A 25,649-nucleotide genomic window follows, 5' to 3' on the forward strand; every position below is an offset into this window, starting at 1 on the left:
AGTATATATAGGTATTGGCGATGACTTTCGATGCAACAGGTGCAGGTGTGCCAATCGCCGAGGGATTCCTTTGTTTCATGTATACTCATCGCGGTTCGTATCGAAATACTTATTTCTTTTCTTTCCCTTCGGATAAACATTTTTCAACAAATGGATAGATTTACGAGCGAATGGCGCAATCGCAAGTATTAACGCAATTTTTCTTTTTTTTTTTTTTCTTTTGCTAAATGAGTTGACCAGAGTAGGTCATTGTGCATCGTCGCGCCTCGCTCACCTGAGCTATAATTAGATTCGGCAGAGATGGATCGTACGACGAAAGATCACGCGTACACATAATATACCTATATATGCACGTGTTTGTGAGCGCGTGACGCGGTGCAGTGACGCCGTTCAATCATACATTGTACAATGACACATTATGTATGCCGATCGTGATGAGCGCGTATACGTATACGTGCTGGTAACAAACTAATAAAGCGATTTTATGTACGTTATAAGATCGGCGGTCGTCTTCTCTCGTAATGTACATGCGAATGGCTATTAATATAAATCAAGGGAATGATCTTACACACGCGGACGATTCAATTAGCGTAACAAACGATGGGTGACGAATAAAAAAAGGGAAAAAAACGACAATCGATTACACAAGGAGGGAGAAAAATAAAAATGAGGAACAAATAACAGTGGCACGCGCGCAGGTGTTGTAAAAGCGCATTGCTGCCGGTAATGTACCCGAGTTGCGAATTTTTAATCGCGAGCTACGTTTGTTTGTTAACAACTCGTAATGCATACATATACCGCATAACTCCATTGTATTCGCAACCGCGTACGTATATATATAATTACCGAATCGCGCGAGTTGCCATTAATCACGTGGTCGACTTGATTCGCTAATGAAAACTCCACCTCCTTCTCCTCCGTGTATATATTATATATATATGTATACCTATATATCTGTAGCTGCGCGTCCCACCAAGTAGGTCGAGGCGCGTAATTTATTCGAAATCGAAAAATCCACGCCGAGATGCTTGGGACACGATGATGCGTATACTTTGCATCGGCGCGGTTGTACCGAAGGTCGGCCAATACAAAACGTATAAATCGCAGGAGACAATATGTCACGAGAGAGAAAATCGTTTCGTCATTACCTATACGTGGTATACGTGCAGCGCATCGTTTCAAATAAATCGGGATGAACAATCGTGCCGTGGAAAAAAAAAAAAAGAAAAAAAAGTGTGATCGATGCACGCGTGTCCTCACTGTAAAGGATTAGTATATAATATGTGGGCAACGTATAGAGGCGCACATCCGTCCCGATGAGTTTTCTGGTACACGTTGTACCTACACACAATGGGAAAATTGTTCGCGAGGCATATTTCGCGCTTTTCGTTCTGGGAAATGGGTAAGTATTCGACTCACCACGTTCCAAATGCTTATCCGAGAGTGTACGCGCGTCATCGTCCTGTTATACCTAGACCGACGCGACTTGCTAATCTCGTTTTTGCGCGCTTGTTTTCTCTTCTTTTTTCCTCCATTGCGGTCGCGTTGTGGATCAGCGACGATTCACGCGGAAATGATGTAGGTAAATAATTAAATGGCGAAAACAACAACGACTGCTCCTCCGTCGTTGTACCAAGTATACGTACCAATTTTTGCTCTCTGCCAATTTGTAAAAATAGCGTCCGACAGCGTCATCGGTCGCGGAAGCGAGGAAAAAAAAAAAAAAAACATCACGAGGTCGTAGCACGCATACGTTTTATAGGTATTTTGTTCTTTTGTTTCGTTGCCTGTGTATACGTATACAGTAAGTATAATCGCCAAGGCATACGCGAGTCATCGACCGTGTCGAGCCAACGACGGTGCTTGACATCCTTACAACAACGACAATATTGTGTTCCACGCGTGCACGTACCTATGTGCCGAGGTCGGCGTGAAACGCTATAAATGTGACTTTTTGCGAGAGTACAGCTGATGACGACTTTGCTCTCTTATTCATTTGCTAAGTGCTTAATACATGCTCGTTTCGCGCGACTGAACTTGTTAATATTGTTATTTTTGTTCGTAAATATATTTTGGTTGTTTAATTTCAAAAATAACTTGTCGTAAATAGTTTCAGGTAAAATCGCACGGAGAATTACTTTTTGGTACACCAGTAAACAAATGAAACGAAAAAAAAGTCAACTCAAAGCACGACAGAACACGACGCGATCGCCCTCCCTCTCTCTGCTGTTATTTTTTTTTTTTCTTTTTTTTTTTTTTTACTCTCGCCCTTTACGAGGAGACGAAATTCGATCGAGGTTGTTCGCGCTCGTGCGAGAGGACTCGTGGTGAGCGGGTCATTTTTTTTCCTTTCGTTTTTAAGTTTAAGGTTCCCTGCGCCCCTCGTCTCTCCCACAGTCATCGTTCTCGGCTGAGAGTATCGAAAAAGGAAGACTAGTGCCTCCTCGCGCTTTGAATTTTTTTAAAGCTCTTCCAACGAATCGGAGAACAATTGAAATAAATGTATAAAGGTGTCGGCGTGAAATTTGATTTGTGCGTTACCTGTACCGAAATAGGCGTAGCGATGATTACCAAGGGACAGCAGAGGACTCACCTGAAACAAACAAAAGATAAGCCACCGTTAGACTTTTTTTTTTTTTTTGTTACTCTCATCGAGTGTTCGTGTGTGTACGTGATGCTCCATGTCTCTTTTATTCAATGTCGACAAAGGACTCGCGCGTGTTTTCATTATTTATTCGAAATACTTGTCCGCGAGCGATATCATCGGTCCGTCGTGGCTCTTATGTATTTCTAATTTACGTAATGCGCGCACTTTTTTTTGTTTTGTTTTGTTTTTTTTGTTCAGTTTCCGAGCAACCGGTGACGCTCGTTTCGACGATTACTATTCAGTACCCGGTAATGTCGAAGCTTCGAGTGTTTCCCAACTACTATAACGCTCTAATGGAACGAGGCGTTTTCTGGATGAATTTTTTTTACTCCAACAAATGCTTGCGTCATGCTCTATCTGCAGGTGAATTGTATTTTTTATACATATGATATAAAATAGGAATACTCACGTCTCTGGACGGAATGACGCGGCGATTGACTTTTTCAGAGTGAAATAAAGCAGGTGTGCAAGAAACCGAAGCAATAATGGTCAAGTAAAAACAGTGAAATAAAGAACACAATTTGAAATAGCGCGCTTCTCGTATAAATGGGGTTTCTTTAAAAAATGTTTCCATTCGAGGGAATGAACGGCGTGCCTGGATGTATCATCATCAATCCAAAGTAAAGCTCTGATTTCTGTTTAATAACGAGAGCCCTAAACTCTCATCACCAGCAGGTTGTACCCCTCATATCCTCTCGTTCGGATCGACGGCAAACAATGTATACATACACGTAAGTTCTTTGCTCCTTCGCATTGCACAATCTCCTCCCTTATTTCCTCTCTACGTCCGAGTTTATCGCACATTTCCTGCCCTTCTCCGTCCTCCGTGATACTCACATTGCCTATATACATACGAACCTGCTCACAAAGCTCATGGTGTCATTGGCATACGCAAATGTATAGATGGGCGCGACCGGTTCGCCAATCGGTATGTGCACGAATGTATTATACGGGTGTTGGTACAGACAGACGAAGAGAGAAAGAGAGGGAAAGGACGGAATGCGCGCTTCTCTGCTCGGCTCGTATATACAACGATAATCTATGTGCTTGTACATATTATATGCTCGTGCGAGGCTTACGTACTGCACAGATTTTCGTAATTCTGACTTACTGCTGTTGCTGCGCTTTCGCTACATAAGAGTGAAATTTCCACGAGCAAACTTATTGGCTCTTCTTAAGCGGTATAACATAAATAAACGCGGGGGTGTTTATCACTATTTTTTTTTTTTTTTTTTTTTTCTTTATCCACACGAACTATGATAAAAATATCATGATTATACTTGTACCTATATGTATATATACGGCTTGTCACCGCCCACAAATAGCCGAGTGATTACGCATGTGTACAGTAATAACAGTCATTGCAGCTATATTTGCTTGGCATTTTCCAAGTAAACGAGCTCAAGTGATTTGATTCGATCGACGAATTCTTTTCAATCGACAGCGATATCATCATTAAGTTTGCTTAATTATTGTTACTTGATGCTTTTTATTTTTCTACATTAGTTGTACTTGCATTTATATTTTTATTTATGAATTTATAAAATTAATTTGTCACACTGCAATTTTCTTTTTGCATTTCTTCCATTATATTGTAACTTACTTTGTATTGATTTTTCGCGGTCGTACGTGGTTATACCACCTGACCTAATAAATTCTTATTATTATTATTATTATTATTAATATCATCATCAGCGTCGATTGGGCCGGCAAAGCGAATAAGTGCGAAGGAAAGAAAGTACCTCTGCACTTGGGTAAGGTGCTTGCATCAGCTTTCCCCACAACGGGCTCCGGTTTACGCGCTACATAAATTTTACTCCTCGACCCTCTGAGCTCTCGGGGATCAAGGTGTTCTCGGAGTTAGTGTTACGCCGAGGCCCCCACGTACACACATCAGACAGGTTTTGCCTCTCGTGCATGTGAATTCGCGTATGTTACTGCAACCGCCTCGCGAAAAATACGTCGTATCTTTTTCGCAATCAACGCGCGGGCCGCGTTTTAATCTGTCCGCGATGTATATGTACGCGCGTTGGCCTTGGGGCGGCTCTCGAGGAGCGATGGTGCGATTATGGATCCCTCCACCGATCGGCCGTGTGAAATTTTCCGTGACTTCGATTAGTCGTATCAAACGCAGATTCTCTCCGAAGTTTTTGATGAATCAGAGACGAGAAAGAACGCGCGCTTGTTTTGGGCAAAAATGTTTTTCAGCCGCCAATTGCTGACGACACACGCGACGATCCCAAGACAATTTATTGCCTTTCGGTATTATATATGGTACATGTGGTAGGAAGAGCTTAAAATTGAAAAACACGCCCGTGGGCCCATAGACGCGTACGTACGGGTTTGTCGGTGACTTCCTTGACAATTATCGGTTTGTGTATACTTTTCGACCGGCCACTTCGCTTAGTGGACATCTTACTAATATTATACCCGAATGAACAACCATTAGCGGATCGCCGAGGCAAACAAATCAATCCAGGCCCCCCTCGTCGCAGATATGTATATATACATCTGCTTCCTCGAAATCGTTAATCGACGGGAGCTCCTCCGTCCGTTGGGTATGTTTTTTTTCTGCCACTCGAAATTTGGAGGAAGAAGAGGGAAAAAAAAACGTCCTCGCGATGCAGAGAAAAAATGAGGAGCGTATGATGTACATTCCGCGTGTATAATAGTAGGTAGCGACAATCGATGCCGAAAAAGCTCCTGATAAATATTTTTCGAGCCAAATCGGGGAATCCGGTGGCGGAGCCCGCGCCCGAGTATCCCAAAGGAACCTATTTATCGAACAATCACCCCCCTTCCCTTTCCTCCCGAGAAGGGCCCGAAAAATACACACGTGTGGGGGTTTCAAAAGGGAGCACACATCACCCGGTACGAGAATAGAATTCCACTCCCGTCTCGTGGATGCTGGAGAGACTCGTTTTCATTGTATATGTATACACTGTACACCGCATTCCCTCTCTCTCTCTCTCTCCAGTTGTTCCCCGAAAACCGGGGGAAGTTTGGGGGATGCGGGAGAACGGAGAATGTGACGTATACCTATATGAGCCAGAGAGAGTAAAAAGGAACCATGACGCTGGCTAAAAACTGCTCTCCCAGCATACGTATACATGTATAACACACGATTAGTCGCGTTTAGACTTTTTTTTTCTTTCTTCCTAATGTATACTGTATATGTATATAACGTTATGTATAAGTATAGGTATACCTATATACTCTACAGAAGTAAACGTCTACACTTGCTTATTATGGTTACACTGTGCACGCGAGACTTTTGGTTCATTTGCCTCTGTATAAATGTATGCGTGCGAGAATAGGAGTGTCGGTGGTATTTTTATTCTTACTTTTTTTTTTTCTTTCCCCCCGCCGTTTGTTACAGATTTCTTTAAAACATACGTGCCAGACGGAGGAAGAGGTGGGATTAGGAAAAAAAAAAAAAATAGGTTTCTGGTTGCTCTCCATCAATTACGTTTACGTGTACCCAAGCTATATTAATCCCAAGGAGGTTAATTTTAGGGGACTCGAGAACTCGATGCCTTTTTTTCTCTTTTTTTCTTTTTCTCATTTATCAATCGTATACTGTCTCGGTGATGCATTATCGGTCAAACGAAGGGATTTTTCAGTCCGGGGTTCATTGCAACCGTAAGTATTGGAGATATTAAGATACAACGTGGGTGTATTTGAAGAGTACCTATACTTACAGCTACAATAACGTAATTTAATTAGCAACGCGTGGATTTTTTTCATGCGCAAGTATATTTGTTTGCCTCTCGAAGCAAAGTTTCGAGCAAACATTACCAAAGAAAACGAGGAGATACTTGTACCGTCTCTCGAAATTCGATCGACCGAGTGCGTTGCTTCACAGGCTGAGGGATCGCGAGCCAATATACTTGACACAAATTTCTCGGCGCTACCTCGCGAGTCCCGAAAAAATATCCTCACGGCTATTGAGATAAAATACCAATCCCACGAGCAATAATTTCCCGTGTTCAACGGTCACGGGTATTGAAAACATACATATCGGCAATCGGTTTTGCTTCCACGACACCCACTAACCGATCCTGTACACGCGTGTATCGATCATTACCATTTCTCATCGTAATTGTGGAAACTTTAGCACCCCCTCCACGGAACATAATATATTGTACCTGCGCAAGTATAAGTTCTCGTAGCTACCGCCTACTTACTCCCGTCATCTCTCTTGACTGGTGTTGCCGTTCGGGCGCGCCATATGGCACAGCTCTCTCTCCGATTCTCCTCGTTGCTGTCGCCCATACGTAAAGCAGTATAGGAGCAAACGATGATCGGAAACGGGGTGTGTATACGAGAGAGAAATAAGGGAGATAAAAGCCGTGTGTGTGTGTGCAGCATATATAGCGGGGCAGGAGTAGCCGTCGTCGTCGGTGGCGCGGCTGAATGAAACCCGATAGACGATCGCGGGAAGGAGGAGAGAGAAAAGTGCAACACGGTAAAACGAGTCGTTCTCCATGTATATACCTATACACGTGTACGTGTATATATACCCACGCGGGCAATATTGTGTGCCTTTTATTATAATACATATACATACACCCTCCGTATAGGTATATGGTTTTTGTTTTTTTTTTGTCATTCACCGATGCGCCGCGCTGCCCATACTGTCGCGGGTAATAAGTCATATTGAAAATCGATTTCGCGCCGCGAGCGATAATATCGGATGTCGCCTCGTTTTTCCTCCTCACGTGTGTGGGTATACATATTATACTAGTGCACCTATACTTCTTTTTATCCCTTGGAAGCGGCTTTTCTCCTCGAGTGCTTCCTCTTCGTGTGCCCGTACTTACGCGAGAAAAGACCCGAGAAGCAGAGAAGCAGTATATTAATGAACGGTTATCCCGACTCGTTATAAACCGATGCCGTATACCTATGCGTATATAAGTATACACATTGGCTCGCTCCAAGGGTAGGGTATTTTTTTCTCCGCCTAGCTTTTTTTTTTTTTTTCCCTCTTCCTACCGTGTTTGCTGCGGATGCAGGCGAAGCGACAGGTCGAAGTAGAAACTCATTTGGCAGACGCGCGAGACTTGGTTCTCTTTTTCCTCCTTATTACAATTGGGCCTATGCACCTGTGCTTGTAACACACGACATAATATATAGGAAATGAGCAATCAAGAGAGGAAAGGGGATTTTTACGCACCATGTGTGGAAGAACAACGTGTATAGTACGAACGTGCGTTTTTACAAAAGAGATGATGATGAAAACAATTTATTAATGCCAAGGCAATGGCAATGAAAAAAATAATACATACATTTACAAATATTAACAATATATAAATTCTAACATAAGTATACAACACATATAACATGAGAGAGGGTGTTCATGCAACGACTGATATTCGCTCTTGTTGAACTGTGACCGGATTGGGTTTCCGGAATAACTAAATGGAGCTCCATATTTATTTCTCGCTCGCGGCACAATGCCCCGGAAGTTATAACGAGGTAATGGCTCCTCGCGAGTATACGTATATACTATACATAGTAACACAGAAACACTCGTTGATTTGCGTTCAACTAAACGCTCTTTTACCACATCTCGGGAGCCACACGTATATATTATATACTATTGTGTTTCCATTGTTCTGAATTGAACTTTGCGTTCGAGAAAGAGTGCCCCGAAGGATATGGACGTAAAGAGGTAACATATGGTTTCCGTGTCGGGAGCGCGGATGACAAAGGAGGGTCCGGTTGTTGCGTGCTAGAGGTACACACCCCACGAGAGAAGAATTAAGGAGAAAAAAAATGACTTGTATATACATATGGTGGAGTAATACAGCACGAGTGTGATGTGCTGCCGTCTTGTAATAATGCGACACCTCCTTGTGGAAACAAAATGATGTACCATCATATTATATATTGTATATACAAGAGGAGATACAAGTAAAAGCCAAGCAAACGCGTATGCGCATAATGTACGGACGACTGACACGTGAGGGGTTGAAAGAGTACGGAAAATTACTAGCGGAATTTTTCATCAACGCAATAGATCTCCCGAGTTTTATGGCTAATGTACGTATACATGTAGGTACATAAAAACGACGCAAGTGCCAACGAACGATGGTAATGATGCTGCATGTACATATATCTAATATAATATATACGTACGTATCACGACGCAAGGTGGCCTGCGTATCGCCTCCGATGAGCTATTTTTTCATCTCCCGGTTTAATTGATCAATTAGCTCGACGTTGTGTGTATATGCAGTGCTTGTAAAATGAACGCTCCGATCCTGTTTTTTTTTTTTTTTTTCTCTTCGCGGCCGTATAATGTTGCTCATCGCTCTGACGTGGCTCTCTCGTAATCTGTTATACCCCCCGACTACGCGTGTAGTGCTTTACTCTAATGTATTATGTACAGGCGAGTACTGCGCCATATAATATACCTAGTGATGTTATTAGGCTGTTGTTTGTTTCTTTTTGTATTAAGTACGTACATCTAATGCGAATATACGGTGTTTGGGGGTGTATTAGTACAATCTCGAGCGAAATCAGGACATTGGGATATTTTGACTTTCCAGGAAAAAAAAGGGAACAGCTCGTCCGTGCGCGTGTTTTATCGGTGCAAGTATGGGTGGAAGGGGGGCATTTAAAATATTTTTCGGCTGACGATTGACTCTCGTACAGGAGATTTAAGAGGTGCAACGAACGGTGTTTTTATCTGGCATCGGGAAGACAGGGTCCGACCATCTTGGACCAAAGAAAAAGCGAGATAAGATCAATCAGTCAGGATTTCCGAAGAACGGCACTGTCAAAACAGCAACAACAACAATGACAAAGGGGGGGGGGGAGGAGAAAAGGGAGCAAATGTATATACATGCGAGCAAAAGCACCTTGAAAGCACAAGAGAACCACCGGCGGAGTTTCTGGACAATAAACACCGGATCTGGTAACCTGTTGGCCCAACAGAGCACTGGACAGCCAAGAAGAAAAATCCACGCGAAATTCCGAAAAAAAAAAAAAAAAAAAAAAACTTCACGTAGGTATAAGCCCGCATGCTGTGACTCAATAGCATGAGATTCCCTTCGTTGTTGTTTTTTCTTCATTCTCGTTTTCCTCCTCGCTTTTCTTTCATTGCCTCCCAACTCGTAAAACTCTCGCGCGCCCCTGCGAGAAAAATCCGGATGGCCTCGGCATTCGTCACGCAGCGAGAGCGTGTTGCCGTACACCCGATGGTATACACACACACACACCTCGCTCCGTTCGTTCTTTCAAGGATAATATGCATAGGGAAGAGAAATAGAGAGATACTTTGACTCTTCAAGTGCATTGCCTGTATACACTTGGCCCCCTGTCCTTCCCTATGCTGCAGCCTTTTTTGTGACACCACATCTTCCACTCAGAGTGGGTTATATAGCCCTGTCGTTTAAAAGCTGCCCCGGACGTATGGAAATCCGAGTCTGCGCGTGGCTCCTTCTCGTATCGGGGAAGAAACCCAAGGATGACGTGGTAATGGGGTGTGCGACAAATTTCCTCGGTGACAGCTACTCCCGGGTTTATTGCTTTTTTTTTCCTTTCTACGGTACACCCATCCATCACAGCCTGAGAACGCCTAGAGATACCTTGTGCAGGGTTGCATCGTGAGTGCTATTATTAATTTTTTTATTTTAATCTTCGATGTGGCATTCCTCGTGACGTCCATACTACGAGTTGCAATTGGAGTCCAGCGAAAGGATGCCTTGATTTCCCGCAATCTCTGGCGAAAATCTGTACAACCTACGTGCAACGAACCCCTTACCCCACAGTAAAGCTCCAAGTACACCTTCGGATCGCAAGAGGCCACCGAACGCTTGAAGGAAGGAAAAGAAAAGGGGAGGGTGTATCAAGTAGAAAAAAAAAACAACGATGTAGGTGCCGACATCGAAGACCGAGCGAGCCTATATATAGCTCTCGGGACGAGTGGGGAGGAAAAAATGTATCTTCTTGCGCCGCACTTGTACCTCGTGTATATATATTATATGTGCACCGGCCAAAGGGTCCGCGCGCTTAGGTTGAACCTATAGTTCCCCTTGGCCTGCAGGAGAGGAAGTTCTCTCTCTCTCCACGGTATGGAGTACAAGTATATGTACATACACGTATAAGGGATGAAGGGGACGATATTCGCGTGTGGCGCAAAAAAAAAGGACGAGCGCACGAGAGTTTCCCCCGTATACTTGTATACTGGCAGACTTTTTTCTTCTTTGCTCCCCGGTTCGTGTTGTGTTTTTTACCGGTGAAAGAGCGCAAGCGGGGAAAGCTCTCGGGATTCTCGTCCACGCGCGAGCCATTCCCGAGGAGCAGTGAAATCCACGCGGACACAGTTATGGTGTCCGTATGGGGTTATTGGTTCGTTAACGAGGTATAAAATAGTTGTGAATACTTGCAGGCGGCCGAAAAGTTGCGTACGACGCAAGTGCGACCGGAAGACCCTCAAAGAGGTGACCGAGGGTATACAGGGAGGACGCGCGCCACGGGCGCTCCAAGAGCAACGGGCGGTCCATACATAATACACCGCGTTCGTGGGTTTGGCTAGTTTCGCTCGGCTGCGGTTTGCAAAGGGCTGTCCCGTGTCCCTTTTGAAGCCGGCCCGCTCGAGCTACGGGGTTGTACGAGATGACTGCGTGTGTACGTGTACATACACGCGCGAGGAGAAGCGCGCCGATTTTTCTCCTCGGGACGTCCCTCCCTTGTAAATTACCAGCCTTGTCACAACTGGAGTCAAACGCCATGGTGCCCCTTTTTGCGCGTCCCCCCTCCCTCTGTCTTATTTCTCTGTCTTTTTGCTGCGCGCTGTAACATTTTTTTTCTTCCTCCCCCTCTTTGGTCATCGGTGACGCTCTGAAATTCCAGTGGTGACTGTATGCGGGGCACGAGATTTCCATCGGTTATTCCAGACTCACGAGGAGAGGAAAGGTTTTTAGGTATTTCTCACTGTAGAGCCGAACCATGTGGTGTAATTTGTGCGTACAGGTGGTACTGTTTACTATACATACTAGGCGGGATCCGGGCTTTTCAAATGTTTTTCCACCATCCCTGGCTCGTCTCGTGTGTTGTTTTTTTTTTTTTAAAGAAAGGTCAACACCGTGTATAACCAGAAGAGCAGGCGTGAAAAGAGAGAGAGAGGGACCCTGACTCGCAGAATGTTCTCTATTATTCCAGCCTTGGGTCCCGAATCATCATTTCACACCGCACTTTTCCGCGAAGATAGAGACGCCAGGGGCCACCCGCGCTCTGCCTCGCCGGGGAGCACAGCTGCCGGTGCCATTTTCCACGGAAAGATCGGCACAACGGGCAAAGAGAGACACAACAAGAGCTTCCGTCTCGCCGGATGGGATTATTATGGCAACGAATTGCCTTTCGAGGGGCCCGACGCGCGGTCTGCGACTTTAGGATCGATACGGACGCGTTTCCTCTTGCCTATACACCGTAATGGCACACCCATTAAAAGCGTTAACGTATATAAATGGCCAAGATTTACTGGCCGCGTTGGGTAATGCCGGGATTATCCTGATGGCTGTTTCGTTTGTTTCTCGGTGATGGTTCATCGAGCAATGGAATTAAGATGCCGTATACGTCTGTACAACTCTGTTTATTCTATACTCCCGTTGGCCTACAATAGTCGTAGGTATACAACAAAACTCCACAGGCAAGCATGCACGTATATATGTGTGTGTCCGTGTCGCGCATTATCATCCAGGATACGAGTGTCGCACGGCTGTACGGATAATGGAAACCGCGAGTTGTTACGGACAAAAAGCCCCCGAAAAGTGTATTTGCCGTTGTTGTTCAGCATTTCATGGATTATCCATATTCGAGCCGGACCCAAGGGGGTCGGAGGTGGTGTGGGGATCCAGGTACTTACACGAGTTGCATTGTTCGCGAACAGAACGGAATATAACGAAGGAGGTGGAGGAGGAGTATCCGACGGGGCCCTTGATTTTTCACGATGAGCCATTGCACGCTTTCATGTACGTGTGTGCACGTGTACGCTATGTACAGTGTACACGGTAGAGCGTGCATCTCGACTTTCTATCTCTCGAGTGTATATGTATATATACACAGGTAGACGCGCTTGGGGCTAAGCCCCCCTCCCTGCAGTACACGCGTAAACTGCACATTTATTCATACCACAGCGAGTAGGCATTACACGCCGCGAGATTTCGAATTGCATTTGCGCTCGCGCGTGGGATATTATTCACGCGGGGGGTAGGGTAAGAGAATCCCCGAGAGTTGCCTTATCGAGGCACTCGAATAATCTACAATTTGTCGAAGCCTCGCGAGAACGCGAGTAAGTATATTCTCCGGTGAGCGAGATCGGTGGTGTTTCTTTCGGGGGAGCAGCCCCTCCTTTGTTCGTATTATTTATGAGGATTTGGGATTCGGGCTCCCTCTTATTTTTTTTTTTTTTTTTTTTTGGTTTGCAGGTGAGATCGATCTTTTGTACTTTATTTCACGTATACGTAAAATGATGCACGCTTTGAAGAAAAAATTTTTACTCGCCATAACTTATGATACTGCGTATATAGAGTACATTCATAAACTTGAATGAGATGTCAAAATTCATGATAATCGTAGCACCCTTTTTTAGTTTTTTTTTTTTTTTTTTCTCGTTGAGCTCGAGGTAAACAAGTCGATCGGTTGGAAAACAATGCGCGTGGTATGACGAAGTGAGTCAGGCGGGTGGAATCGTTAACGTCACCCGAAAAAAATGATGTACCTGTCTATATGAAGCCTCCGAGCACGAGAAATGATAATCAGGAAACCAAAATACTCCATCAGCGCTGAAAGATCGATATTTCGAGCTCAACCGTACACACACACAAAGGCCCCGACAGAACATCCGCGATGGCTAGATTTGATTATCCGCCAAAGTAGGCCACTCAAATTTGAATTCTCAAGTAGATATGTAGACGTGCCTCGTATCTATACAAATATACGGCTATCTATGGCTCGAAAAATATAATATTTGTGCCAGTCAATGGGATCGAAAAATACCAAACTTCTGTTTTACCGATGTAGGTACCTACAAGAGATCGGTAAAATAACAAAGACCGATCGCAAAGTATAAAAGCTTCAATAATGTCTCGTTTGGCTTACGCAAGCCTCATATACACGTAAACTGCGACCTCAAGTATTTTCTGTCAGTTTCGAGATATCGATTTTCAAGCAAGCAAGTGTACAGGAGTTCCGCGGTATATATCGCCACTGGACTGGACGCAAATTGATATCGGATGCAGCATTGCATGTATATACGTGGCACATTGGTGTACGAACCTCGACGAAGGCCATACAGTTGGAAGAAACGAGTGCTCGATCGAAGATTTTCCGCGGCCCGACTGCACGCGAGAATCGATTCGAAAAAGGGAAAAGAAAGAATCGGCATCCGTTTTCCATCAACCCTATATGTATGTATATATACAGACAGGCGAGAGCATATCGAAAAGCCTCCATCCGAGATTCCCGATCTCGTCGCCGCTGTGCATCGAGCATTTGAGAGACACATCCGCGCGTGTGCGTGGCTCTCTCGTCATTAATATTTATGTGTTTGCTCGAGCTGCTGTTGCTCCACGCCCGATGCCTACTATACATAATAATGCGCTGTCTCACCTGCTGCCGTACACATATGTACCTACCATGCAGTGGTGCAGCCCAAGCGTCACATGCACGCACCTTGAAAAGCCTATATTTTCTTGGCTCGTTCGCATTTCGAGTGTCGTTAAAACGCACATGAGCAGCGCAAAGCGAGTTTATCATCGCTAGGAAGTTGGAGACCGAGAGCGGAAAATTTCTCGGCTAGAGCACGTATAACCTATACACGAGTGGAGCGACTGTAAAGATTTTTGCGATTAAACGCGATTTTTGCCATTTCGAGAGCCTTTTTTTTACTGTATATTTAGACAATACAATTTATTTAGTTTTTTTTCAACTTGTGTTTAATTAGAGATGACCGAAATCATTGATCCATTAATTCGTGTCGTATAAAATATTTTACGTTAAAGAAAAAGGAGATAAGAGCGTGACGCACAAAATATACACACAGGTTTGGTTGTTGTTGTTGTTGTTATCGGACGATAAGATAAGACGGACTGGGACTCGCTCGAAGGTACACACACACACACACATAGTGAACGCGTTGTTATTGCGAAAGTTCTTATCGATAGACGATTGAAATCGATCGAAGCGCACCTCTTACCAAAACGCACGGGTACACAATTAATTCGCGTGTCCTCTGTCTCATCTGCGCGCAATAATTCATTCACTGGGATTGTAGAGTATAATATACGCTTGGAGAGTTTTTGGTTCGCCTAATGGTGATTGTAAAAACCACACACGAATCAGTAGCGAGGCTACAGGGCAGAAAAAGGAGACGTTGAATTAAAATGAACTCGTGATCCTCTTTTGAGATCTCGCGTCTTTTCGAGTCACTCAGAGCGTGTGCACGGGGGAGCGTCTCCTTTTTGCTGAAAAAATGTACATTGCACAGCTGAGACACGCTAAAGAGGAACGGCAGGGGAGACAAACAAAAATTTCTCAGCTCGTTGGAAAGCTACTTACTTAAAAAAAAGAAAGCAACTCTCCGCGTAAACACACTCGGTGGCGGCGTTATCGCGGAGACGACGCGCCAAAGGACGGGCTTGTATATATACGTGTACCAGCAGCTTCAAAGGGCGTCACTCTCTTTGCTCGCGTGCATCGCACGTCTATATATGCGTGTATACGGAGTGCGCGGTGAGTAAGTATGAAAATTTCATGCGCTCGAGCTGAGATCGCTTTGCCTCATCCCGCAGGTACTTACGGTGCGTTAGCGCTGGTCGTCTTTATTAAAAAAAAAAAAAAAAAAAAAAAAGAATATTGTCCCATGGTTAAACGTGAGGAGTGGACATCCACAAAAAAGTGGTTGTTTCAAGTGAAAAGAAAAGGATAAAGACTGGAGAGGTATGTAAGTCTATTAACTCCAACGGAGCGTCTCTTTATTGGTACACAGCTGCTATACGTTGTATGTGTATATACAACAGACCTCGAGGGACCTTGAAGATCTACCGGTGCATTTGTATTGGGTGACAATTTAATCGTCATTAGAGACATCGCGAGGTTGGAGTCTTCTTCTTTTTTGTTGTTGTGTGTGTATGGGTTTGTCACGATGGAGGTTCGTAATAGTTTTAGCGACGGGCATACATTAGTGTTTCGCGGTGCCTTCAAAGCCATCGGCCAAACGACTGTCGTCTCTAGCGCTTTACTTTTGTAAAGGTCCGCTTGTAATTTATGTAAAAGCTCGGTGAGTATACACTCTCCTCGAATCCGCACGAACGTGTCGTACAGTCTTTTTTTTTTTTCTCAATCTTTTGCTGGGTGCGGAGGGACAACCGTTATTCCGCGTTCCCCTTCGTTTGGCTTCTCTTTCTTTCTCACTGGGGGCCTCTTGATTTATTTTTATGGGCTTAAATTACTGTCTCGGCCGTTATCGGGCATTTTTTCGGTGCTGGGTCGAGAGGACCCAAGGAGTATCGCGTGCTTGTACATCTCGACGAGATCGGCTATTTCAAGGCTTAAAAAAATTGTTTTGTGAAACACATTTTTCAATGAGGACTTTTTTCCTCTACTGTTTGGACTGCGGTTGTGCAGAAACAATGACACAGAGGTCTCTTTCTGACAGCTCGGAAAGTGAATTACGTCAAACAATAATGGGTAGATCGGAAAATACCACTTTCAAGTGATACCGTGTAAATATTTAATATTTATTCTCGTTTTGAACTTGTCATGGATTTTCAGATATAAATATTTCGAATGTTTGAAAAAATAGTTTATTTCTGACTATACTTTACTCCACCAGAGGCTAATTGAAGATCAACAATGTAAAAAAGAGAGCTTTCCCACGTAGGTGAGTATAAGTTACAAGGATCGAATTTGTTCTCATTTGGTTGATTTTTAAAAATAATTATTTAGGTAAACTCAAGCTTAAAAATCAGCCATAATCTCTAATCCCAGCATAATATATCGAGTCTCACTAGTAAGCTTTTTTTGAATGTTTAGTTGAGAATGTTATCTTATCCGAATCGAAATTTTTGTAATTATCAAACAACGAAATTGTCAAGAAACCGGTCAAACATTGATAACATTACTTAGACGATAATAATAGGTATTTATGATTACTAATGATCGGTATTTAAGCAATAGATACAATAGATACAATAATAGTTTTAAATAACGTAATGCTTATACTGATTAAACATAAGAAAGTTTCGCTCCCCGTTGACACGAGTTTTTACGCGAACGTGATAACGATGACGTTTGTTTTTTTTTTAAATGACCGTCAAGATGCATCATTAATTCAAGTCTCGTGATGATTAATCACCCTCAATCCCAACTTTTTAATGGAGTCTACAGCATGGAAAAAAAATTCCACACCCTGAAAAGGCTATTATAATGGGAAAAAAAATGAAAAGACAACAACCGTGGCTTCCAAAACAATCCCGTAACGTCAGAAGAAAAAGGGTATACGTGAAACCTATCAAATGAAAATCAGCAGTAATAATAATAATAAGCCCAAGTACATGTACGAAGGGGAGAGAGAGAGGGAGCACAATCATAAATTACCCACAAGAGCAACCTTTCTCACTGTCTCTCATCCGCAGGTAATGCCCCAATGGACGCGTCCGATGCATACTTACTGCACCCACACACGAGCTCGTACGATATACAAGCACAGTAACAGTTGAGATTCAAGAGGAGGAGGAGGAGGAGGATCGAGGAAAAAACGAAGGAGAGAAAGAAAGTTTCCTCCGGCGCTTTCGCCTCGCGTCCCCGTTCCCAATTTCGTACGTATATATACACGGTTTGGATTCAATGTGGCCGTATACATACATCACATACAGGGACGACAGCGCGTTGTATACCTCAGGTCCGGAACGTCTCGCGAGCAAACCCGCAGGCCATTATAATGCGCGCGCGTGAGTCTCGATACGTTAGTAGTATACGAGCCGAGGAAGAAATATAAGAATGAGTCGTTGCTTTTTGTATTTTTCTCTCTCGTAGTACGTATGAGTATATATATTTGGATAATAAGTACACCACCTACCGCTGCTACTGTCGCTTTTTGTAACAACAGCTGTGTGTATACTTACAGCAATGCCGTGCTCTCTTCGAGAAGTCGTGTTTTTTTTTTTTTTTTGAATTTTCAAACGCGTCTCTAAATATAGCTGCGCCATTCAAGATTTCGTTTTTTGCGTCGCTATGAGTACTTACCTTGGGCGCCGTGAGATAAATTAACAAGGAAACTTATCACCCAAGCTCCACAACATTACTGATTATGTTGTATTTTTTTTTTTTTTTATAATCCCGATTGCACACGTGCTTCATTTGAATATATAGTACAGGAAAAAATGCTCCTGTCCGGAGGTGTTTTGACTAACGTGTGCAAGTTTTTTTTTTTTTTTTTTCATACAATAAAAAGCTTATTGCCAGCCACGTCATGAACAAACGAGTAAACCGACTTGTGCGATTCGTGCAACAACGTTTCCATACACCGAACAAAGAAAAATAAAACCAGGATGATGCGAAAGAAGGAGAAGGAGAAGTGCAGGGCACGCAGGGGCTTTTATTATCGCCAAAAATGCAGGAAACAATCGCGCCCCGAGGAGCTGCCCGCATATAATAAATTCACGATACATTGAATCTCGTATCTCTTTCTCGTCTTTCCGGAGCATGTATGTATATACAGGGGGTGGGAGAGGAACACAAGAAACACATTCATACAGATACGTGCCACATGTCGAGGGGGCATCTTATATTCCTATATATATATATGCAATATAACGGAGCACACAGCGCGCAGTGTGTATATATAATATACACGTAACATCGTCCGGCTGGGATCGACTTGGATGTACACTCGGATTCTGAGAAGGTAATAGTAAATATATATATATATATACAAGCAAGAAATCGAGTGAAAGAGAGGAGGTGAAGATCGGTAGCCATATTTCGTCTTGCTGTGTATACGGTGCTGTAGCCGATTAACGGTCCGCGGGACCTCTTTACAACGATAAGCCGGGCCGTGCCCAGGTGTGCTTGTATGTGCGAGAGGGTACCTCCTCCTCCTCGAGGTACATACATGCATAAATGCATGATCGCGCGGAGGGTGATTACTCCACTTAAATATTTACAGTCATGCTCTCTCTCTCTCTCTCTCCTGGTTTCCGTGCATACTCTTATAGCGCGTGCAATGTAATGCGCTGTTAAGCGAAGAAGCGCGTCGGCTCAGCCTTAATTTGCCTTATCTATCTGGGACCCCCGTAAACTTCCTCCTCCCTCTGCCATAAGTGAGGAAAAAAAAGCTCTTTGATTTACATAGGAGCCTCGATCTGGGTAAACATTGACGCGCACCTCCGATCGTCGTCCTCGATGCTTTTTTTTTTTTTTTTTTTTTTTTCGCGAGGCAGTCATTTTTCTTTCCTTTTTCGTATTATTTTGCTCAAGGATTGCAGTTTTCAGGAATGTTTTACGTTGAAAGATCGGTTGAGGAAGAAAAAAAAGTTCACTGGGCTCTAGAAAAAGTGATGACCAAGCTTTTATCGAATCCCACAAACGCAAGCAGAATAAAAATATATCGTGTCTGCGTTTTTGATACCGATCCTACTTCTGGTAAATTCCAGACGTGCCTTCGACAGCTGAGTAGACAGCTTTGCTTTAGCTATAGTTTTCTCGTGATATATTAATTTTTTTTTTTTTTTTCATTGTTACACAATGCCGATTTTTACAAAAGTTCATACCGATTTCATGTTTAATCCGCTTATAAAAAACGCATAGATGTTTGTTCCAAACGATCCTTACGCCAACAATTCACGATCACTTTAATCTCTTGATACGAAAAATCGGTACCTACATCACCTATATACCTATACGCTCACGCATATCCACATTCTTTGCACAACGGGCTTTTGCTACCTTTTGCGCACAAACGAGTCGTGGTATATACGGTATCTATGATACCGCGTCGCGCCGAGCAAATAATCTCGTCACGTAAAATAAATATGAAAAAGATCTCCGACGCGAGAATTTATGCCGCAGCGGAGCGATAGATAAAGTTGGCAAACGATCACGCACACCCATGTACCCGCGCCGTGGAGCTCAACACACAAACTCGCATACAATGTACTGATAAGATAAAATCTGATAGCTCGAGCAGGAAAAAAGCGACTGTATAGGCGCACACCGACGTGCCCGTGGCTCCTCAAAAATTCTCGGCTAATCGAAACTTCAACGCCACGGCCGCACCAGCGTCGACATCGGTAAGTACGCCGATCCCACACTTGGGCGCACATGTGTATATACACACGCGATTTATCATAATTAATATATACCTCCTCGCGCGTACAACGCGTATGTAGGTTGAAGGACTACACTCGGCTCAAACTCACACGCAAGCGAGAGTCGGCTGGCTCCGCTCTCTTTGTTGGCTAGCCCGCCTCAAGGGAGAAAGAGAAAGAGAGACTCACCTGAAAGGAGGCGCGCCTCGATTCCCCGATCTCTCGCTCCTGCGGCGCCGATTCCTGCCTCTCTCTCTCTCTCTGAGCAGCTCCTTTTCCTCCAACTGCGCGTGTATACTTGTAATATTTGTGTCAACGCAATGCCTCTTTTTTTTCAACACTGCGAGCAGGTACACACGCGCGATGGGGTTGATTGAAAAAAAAAAAAAAAAAAAAAAAAAACCGGATACACAAAACAATTGTGCGCAAAACTTGGAGAAACGGTAACGCGCTCGTGCGCGTGTCTTACGAGAGCAGAGCTTACTGCCGTGGATTTCGGAGCGCGCGTTGTTACCTACCTACATCGTGTACTGTACGCACACACGCGCGCGACGCGAGAGCCGCTCGATCGGGGGCCTACAAGGAGTGGGGTGATTCTACCCCGCGGGGTCCGAACGGGCATTCATACATTATATATATACCACCACTGGATATATCAAACGTTGGATTCGTGCGTGTGTATGGGCGTTTTATACACGTACACAACTCGCGAAGGGAGGTGGGAGGAATCGGCCGCCTCGATCGAGATCGTCGGGTTGTTTTATACCATTTACCTCGAGTAGATTATTCACGTATCTATACGCGGTGATGGAGTAGGTGGTGCAATAATTTCCAGGAAGACCACTTATCGCTATGAATTTTTTTTCTTTGTTGGTAAACTGCTTTCTATTTATTATTAAAGAGTGATCAACCTTGCGATAATTCGTCGTGGAAAACTGTTAATTGCTCCGTTCAAATGTCGCGTGAATTTTCTGTCGTGCAGCATTATAAACGCTCGACCACTTGTTTCATATGTGCAAGGTGTACGCTGTGCGTTTAATTATGTAAGGAGACTCTGTGAGTTTGTCGTGGGTTTTTTCTTACGTAAATAATTCTATTTGACCTCGACGGCGTTTTTACTAATTTATCGCAACTTTTTTTTTTTTCTCTCAGCACTCGAAAGTTCGATGCGACAAGATGCGGTGCAACGTAAATTGAATAATGATTAGACTTGCAAGTCTGAGGACTATAAATTATTAATCGTACGTGATTAATTTGCACGATGCAAGGAGATAACAACAATTGGATGATTGATTATGTGATTTTGAATTTTGATTCTTGATGCAGTAACACAATTAATTGAGCTCTTTTCAAACGATTGTCCATATTTTGGGCTCGAGTATTTTTACAATATCCAAACGTTGTATCAAGTAATTTTGCAATATGTATTAAAAATGCTTTTTTTTTTGTTATCGTGGATAAGATAAATAAATAAATCAATGGTAAAATATGAATATTTGTTACTCGCAAAATTTTTCTTAATAAGTGTAAACCACTTCATCAATCACTCGTAAGCTTGAGGCACGATACACATTTATCAAACAAAAATTGTAAAAAGTTAAATAACAATAATTCCTAGTGTTTTAACAGTTGATACATGCAATTAATAACTAGCTGTTGTCAGTGAAGATACCTTATACAGTACTCTTAGCATCATCTGGTATTGGATCTATCAGTACATGGTAAGTAAGTTCTCTACAACTTCTGACATCGATCTTTAACAATTTTCTTATGCTCTTTGGCAACTTATATAACTTAAAAATTAATTTGAAGCTACAGTAAAAAATTACCTTACAAAAAATTTTAATTTTATAAATTTTTAATTGCAATGAAAAAAAAAAAAAAAAAAATTTAAGCAGCTTTCTTTGATGGCTTACACTTTTTTAATAACTAAGTATACTGTATTCGATCACACTTTTGTTTTTAAGTGACGATTGTAAAAATAAATAGCAAATCAATTAATTTTCAAATAATGTGTACGTTCACGTAAAATTTAATAACTATTTATCGTAAAATCATACAGAGTCAGAAAAAGAAAAAAATTGATATGTTATCTTTTTGTACGAGAAAGTAACTTCACTCGGAATGATGCAAGACTTACTCGTCTTATCATTTTTATAATGCCTAGATTATGTCAATGATGATATTGGAGTTGGATAATATTCATTAGTCTCACACAATTTAAATATTCACTGTGACCTGATAAACAACGAAAAACATGAAAATTGAAATTTCTTCCTTCCCTATAGTCTAAGTATATACTTTGATCAACAATTTACCTTTGAGTTTCTCGAATGAAAATTGAAAAAATAACTCTACTTTTTCATCCTTGGCAGTATTCATCACGCAACAATACATAATTTACATACATCGCCTCACACGTCAATCAAATGAAACAATCAGCATCCGAAAAATCGTCACTGCCCAATGAAAAATATCAACGAGGCCATTCCTCCGTATACCTGCTCTCTCGGCTCGAAAAACAACAAGGTGTTATCAATCCGGGCGATAAAGACGCCGCGCCGTCGAGCACATCTGCACCCGCGAAACCAATACTCGTACGCGCACAGCCGGTTATCGAAAAACATGTGTGGACATTCATACGCTAGTATAGGATGGAGCATAGATACTTTAGGTGGGTGGCAAAAAAAATGTGAACGCGTTGTAGAGGCAAAAAATTCCGTGCGAGGATTCTCGGGTGCGTTGTATGGATTAGAGGCAAAAAAAGTCGTGGCTATGAAATTGACTCAAGAAAAAAAGACGTAAGTAAAGAACGAATTGGCAGAAGACGAGGTGCACACACGACGGCGATTTTGGTGTATATGTTACCTGTATACTAGAGGATATCACCACGAGAGCTCTCTGTGTGCATAAATTGCGGAAAGGAAAAAAGATCTCCGCTAGAGCGTACATGTATATAATTACAAGTTGTCTTGGATGGAAAAAAAATGTTTTTTTTTGCAAAAACGAAATGGTAATTTGAGAGGTAATAAAAAATGAAAGTCCATTAGATGGATGGATAAAAAGAGATGTGAATTGTTTTCATGCGCCGTCGTTTGTCAAACTTAGAATGTAACCGCAACGTCTGGTGTCTTTTTGTTGGCACACGTAAAACGTTATTCCAACGCCGATTGTTAGTACGGATTTTCTACCTCGTAAGTGTAATTATTCTTCAAAAGAAGTTGTATCAGTACTATTTATCAAGCACAAGCATGCGACGCGTTCTGTTGATCCTCTCTGGTCTATTCTTTCGTCATATTAGTGTTGTACTGTATTGTGAAACTCCAGTACTTTTTAAATTACCCAAAGCGTTGATAAAACGTTTAAAAAGTGTGTTACAGGTGGAAAACGTTTATTCAACCAACGCCTGTCACTACCGTTACACGATAGCAGTTGTACACCGAAAGAAATTCACCATAAACGTAAAGATAAAGAAATCAAACAAGAAAAAAAAACAAAAAAAAAAAAAAGTGATTCGGAGCATTGAAGAACGAAAGAAAAACACACAGACATGAAAAAAAGTAGTTCCCAATGGACTTTGTTCATCCATTTGTAAATTAGAGCAGCAGCAGTGGTTCCCGCCGCGTATATAAAATACACTATCATCGTTTTCAATTTTCTCGTCCAGGCAGAGGCGGTGAAAATGCCCGATTACGAATGCAGCTCCTTTTTTGCCATCGTCGACGTCCGCTCGTGCGCGTCTGTAAAAGATACCTCACCTCGTCTAGGATGGAGCAAAAAAAAGGCGAGGATTGCGAGTATACATATAGGCACAGGTATAGGTGGTTCCGCCTTGGAGCCGGTATTTCTCGCTTTCTATATAGGTAGGACCGTCTTTCCCAGCTTGAACGTACATATAAATGTGTATACATGTATACGCAAGCTCAGATTTTTCCTCGGTTATAAATGCACAAGGGTGTACAGCAAAAAACCATAATTATTCACCATGTGTATTATGACTCCTGCTTTGTGTTTATGCTCTGGTGGTGGTGGTGCATAATATTAATTATTATTCTTATTTAATGCACAAGTATAAAAATACACAAGTAAAACTTAATATGTCCAATAATTATTGTGTATAGGCACGAAATTTATACAATTCTATGGTAACGTTCCTCATTTTACCAATACTCGGATGTTGACAAAAATTTTCAACGCAGGTATACATACTGATGTTCGGTATACCATTTGGATCGGCTCATGATGTTGCTGTCAGGTGTCCCGAGTTGGATAAAGTATAAAAATACAATTTAGTGTACTTAGACAGGGTTTTCTCGGGTAACTAATTTCCTTCTTACCTTGCCTAAAAGAGAGTTTATTGTACCTCACGTGTGTGAACGTGGTTTCTATGGCATTTCCCCCATTTTATTTTCCTCCAAGTCGCGCCGAGCCCAGGGATGAAAGAAGCCTCCGAGTCTCGAAATAATTCATCGCACGTTTGGTTGTCTGGTGTGCGTGAGCGTCCCTTTTTTTCATACGCCGAACGGTGCTTCCATCCGAGGATATATTATATACGTTTAAACGGTACTCTTTGCACCGTCGGATGTTGATGAGCATAAATCAAGTCGGCGCTAGAACATATCTTACGCTTTAGATTGGCTTTGCTCTTTTTTTAAAATTTTTTTTTCCTCAAAAGAAAAAGCCAAGGCAGGTCGATCTGATTTTGCATCGATATTACTTCCAAGCTCTATAAAATGTCCAAGCGCTCGCGCTGCAGCCAGCCAAGGGTCGCGTTGGTCAATCGGGGGCGAACCGCGTGACCGATCCGATTTTTTTTCGATCAAAGGTACGTTAGTATACACAAAGTGACTGGCAGCTCTTTCGAATAAAAAAAAAAGGAACCATCAATTTTCGTGATGCTTATACTAATCATCATCGTGCCAGTCCGGAAGTTTGCTCCTCGAGGAGCGTATAGGTACAACGCGTAGGTACTACGTACGAGCCTTTATAGACGTCACATATGTAAATCGGCGCTCGATGTCTCTTTTGTACACCGGATGGGAGGGGACGACTGCAGCTCGCTGTTGCGTCTCAGTCTACAGTGCATATATAGGTATCGCTTCTATGTTCGGTGGCCTTTCATATATACAGCGAAAAATCTATAAAGGAGAGTTACACGAATGATACGAGAAGGAGGAAAAAGAGGTAGTGGTCGAAGGAATAAATATCCGTATATTTTTCCGGCCCGCGTGCAAGACTTATCGGTACAGGTCTCGAGGAAGAAGTAAAAGCCAAGCGGGAAAAATACGTAAATGTATCAAATAAACTTGTGGGTATAAACATAATTTGTACCTTTTCATGCTCCCTGCAGCTGGAAATGTGGCCAATTACGCTTGTGGACGACCCCTCGTGCGTGTACAATACGATTGCCAAAGTATTTTCTACGTAGGCGTTATAAAAATGTATGATTTTCATTGTTTCGCCTCTTTAGATCTTTGATCACCGATGCAGGACATGCAGCTATTGAACATTATCTGCATGCGATACTTGCGAGGGTGACGAGCGTAATACTGTACACTTTTTATTTTACATTCGATAAAAAAAAAAGAAAAGAAAAAAAGAAACAACGTGGCTAATGTTCATTTAAAATGTGGGATATTTCGGTAAATGGTAAAATAAACTTACTCCCCGAGTGCAGGTAAGCG

At 42.7% G+C, this 25,649-nt stretch overlaps 1 protein-coding gene across 2 annotated transcripts in view; it reads right to left on the reverse strand.

The window, feature by feature from the left end:
- The window catches only part of Gp150 (leucine-rich repeat domain-containing glycoprotein 150), a 39,451-nt gene extending 19,146 nt beyond the window's left edge, over positions 1-20,305 (reverse strand). For both annotated transcript variants that reach the window (XM_089589507.1, XM_089589496.1), the window contains exon 1: positions 20,155-20,305. The gene's annotated coding sequence lies outside the window, so the exon portion shown is untranslated. The remainder of the gene's footprint in view (positions 1-20,154) is intronic.
- Positions 20,306-25,649: the final 5,344 nt, after the last annotated feature.

Source organism: Copidosoma floridanum, unplaced genomic scaffold (assembly GCF_036245765.1).
Source record: "Copidosoma floridanum isolate Cflo_tuat_1 unplaced genomic scaffold, Cflo_Japanese_pri ptg000001l, whole genome shotgun sequence".
Lineage (NCBI taxonomy): Eukaryota > Metazoa > Arthropoda > Insecta > Hymenoptera > Encyrtidae > Copidosoma > Copidosoma floridanum.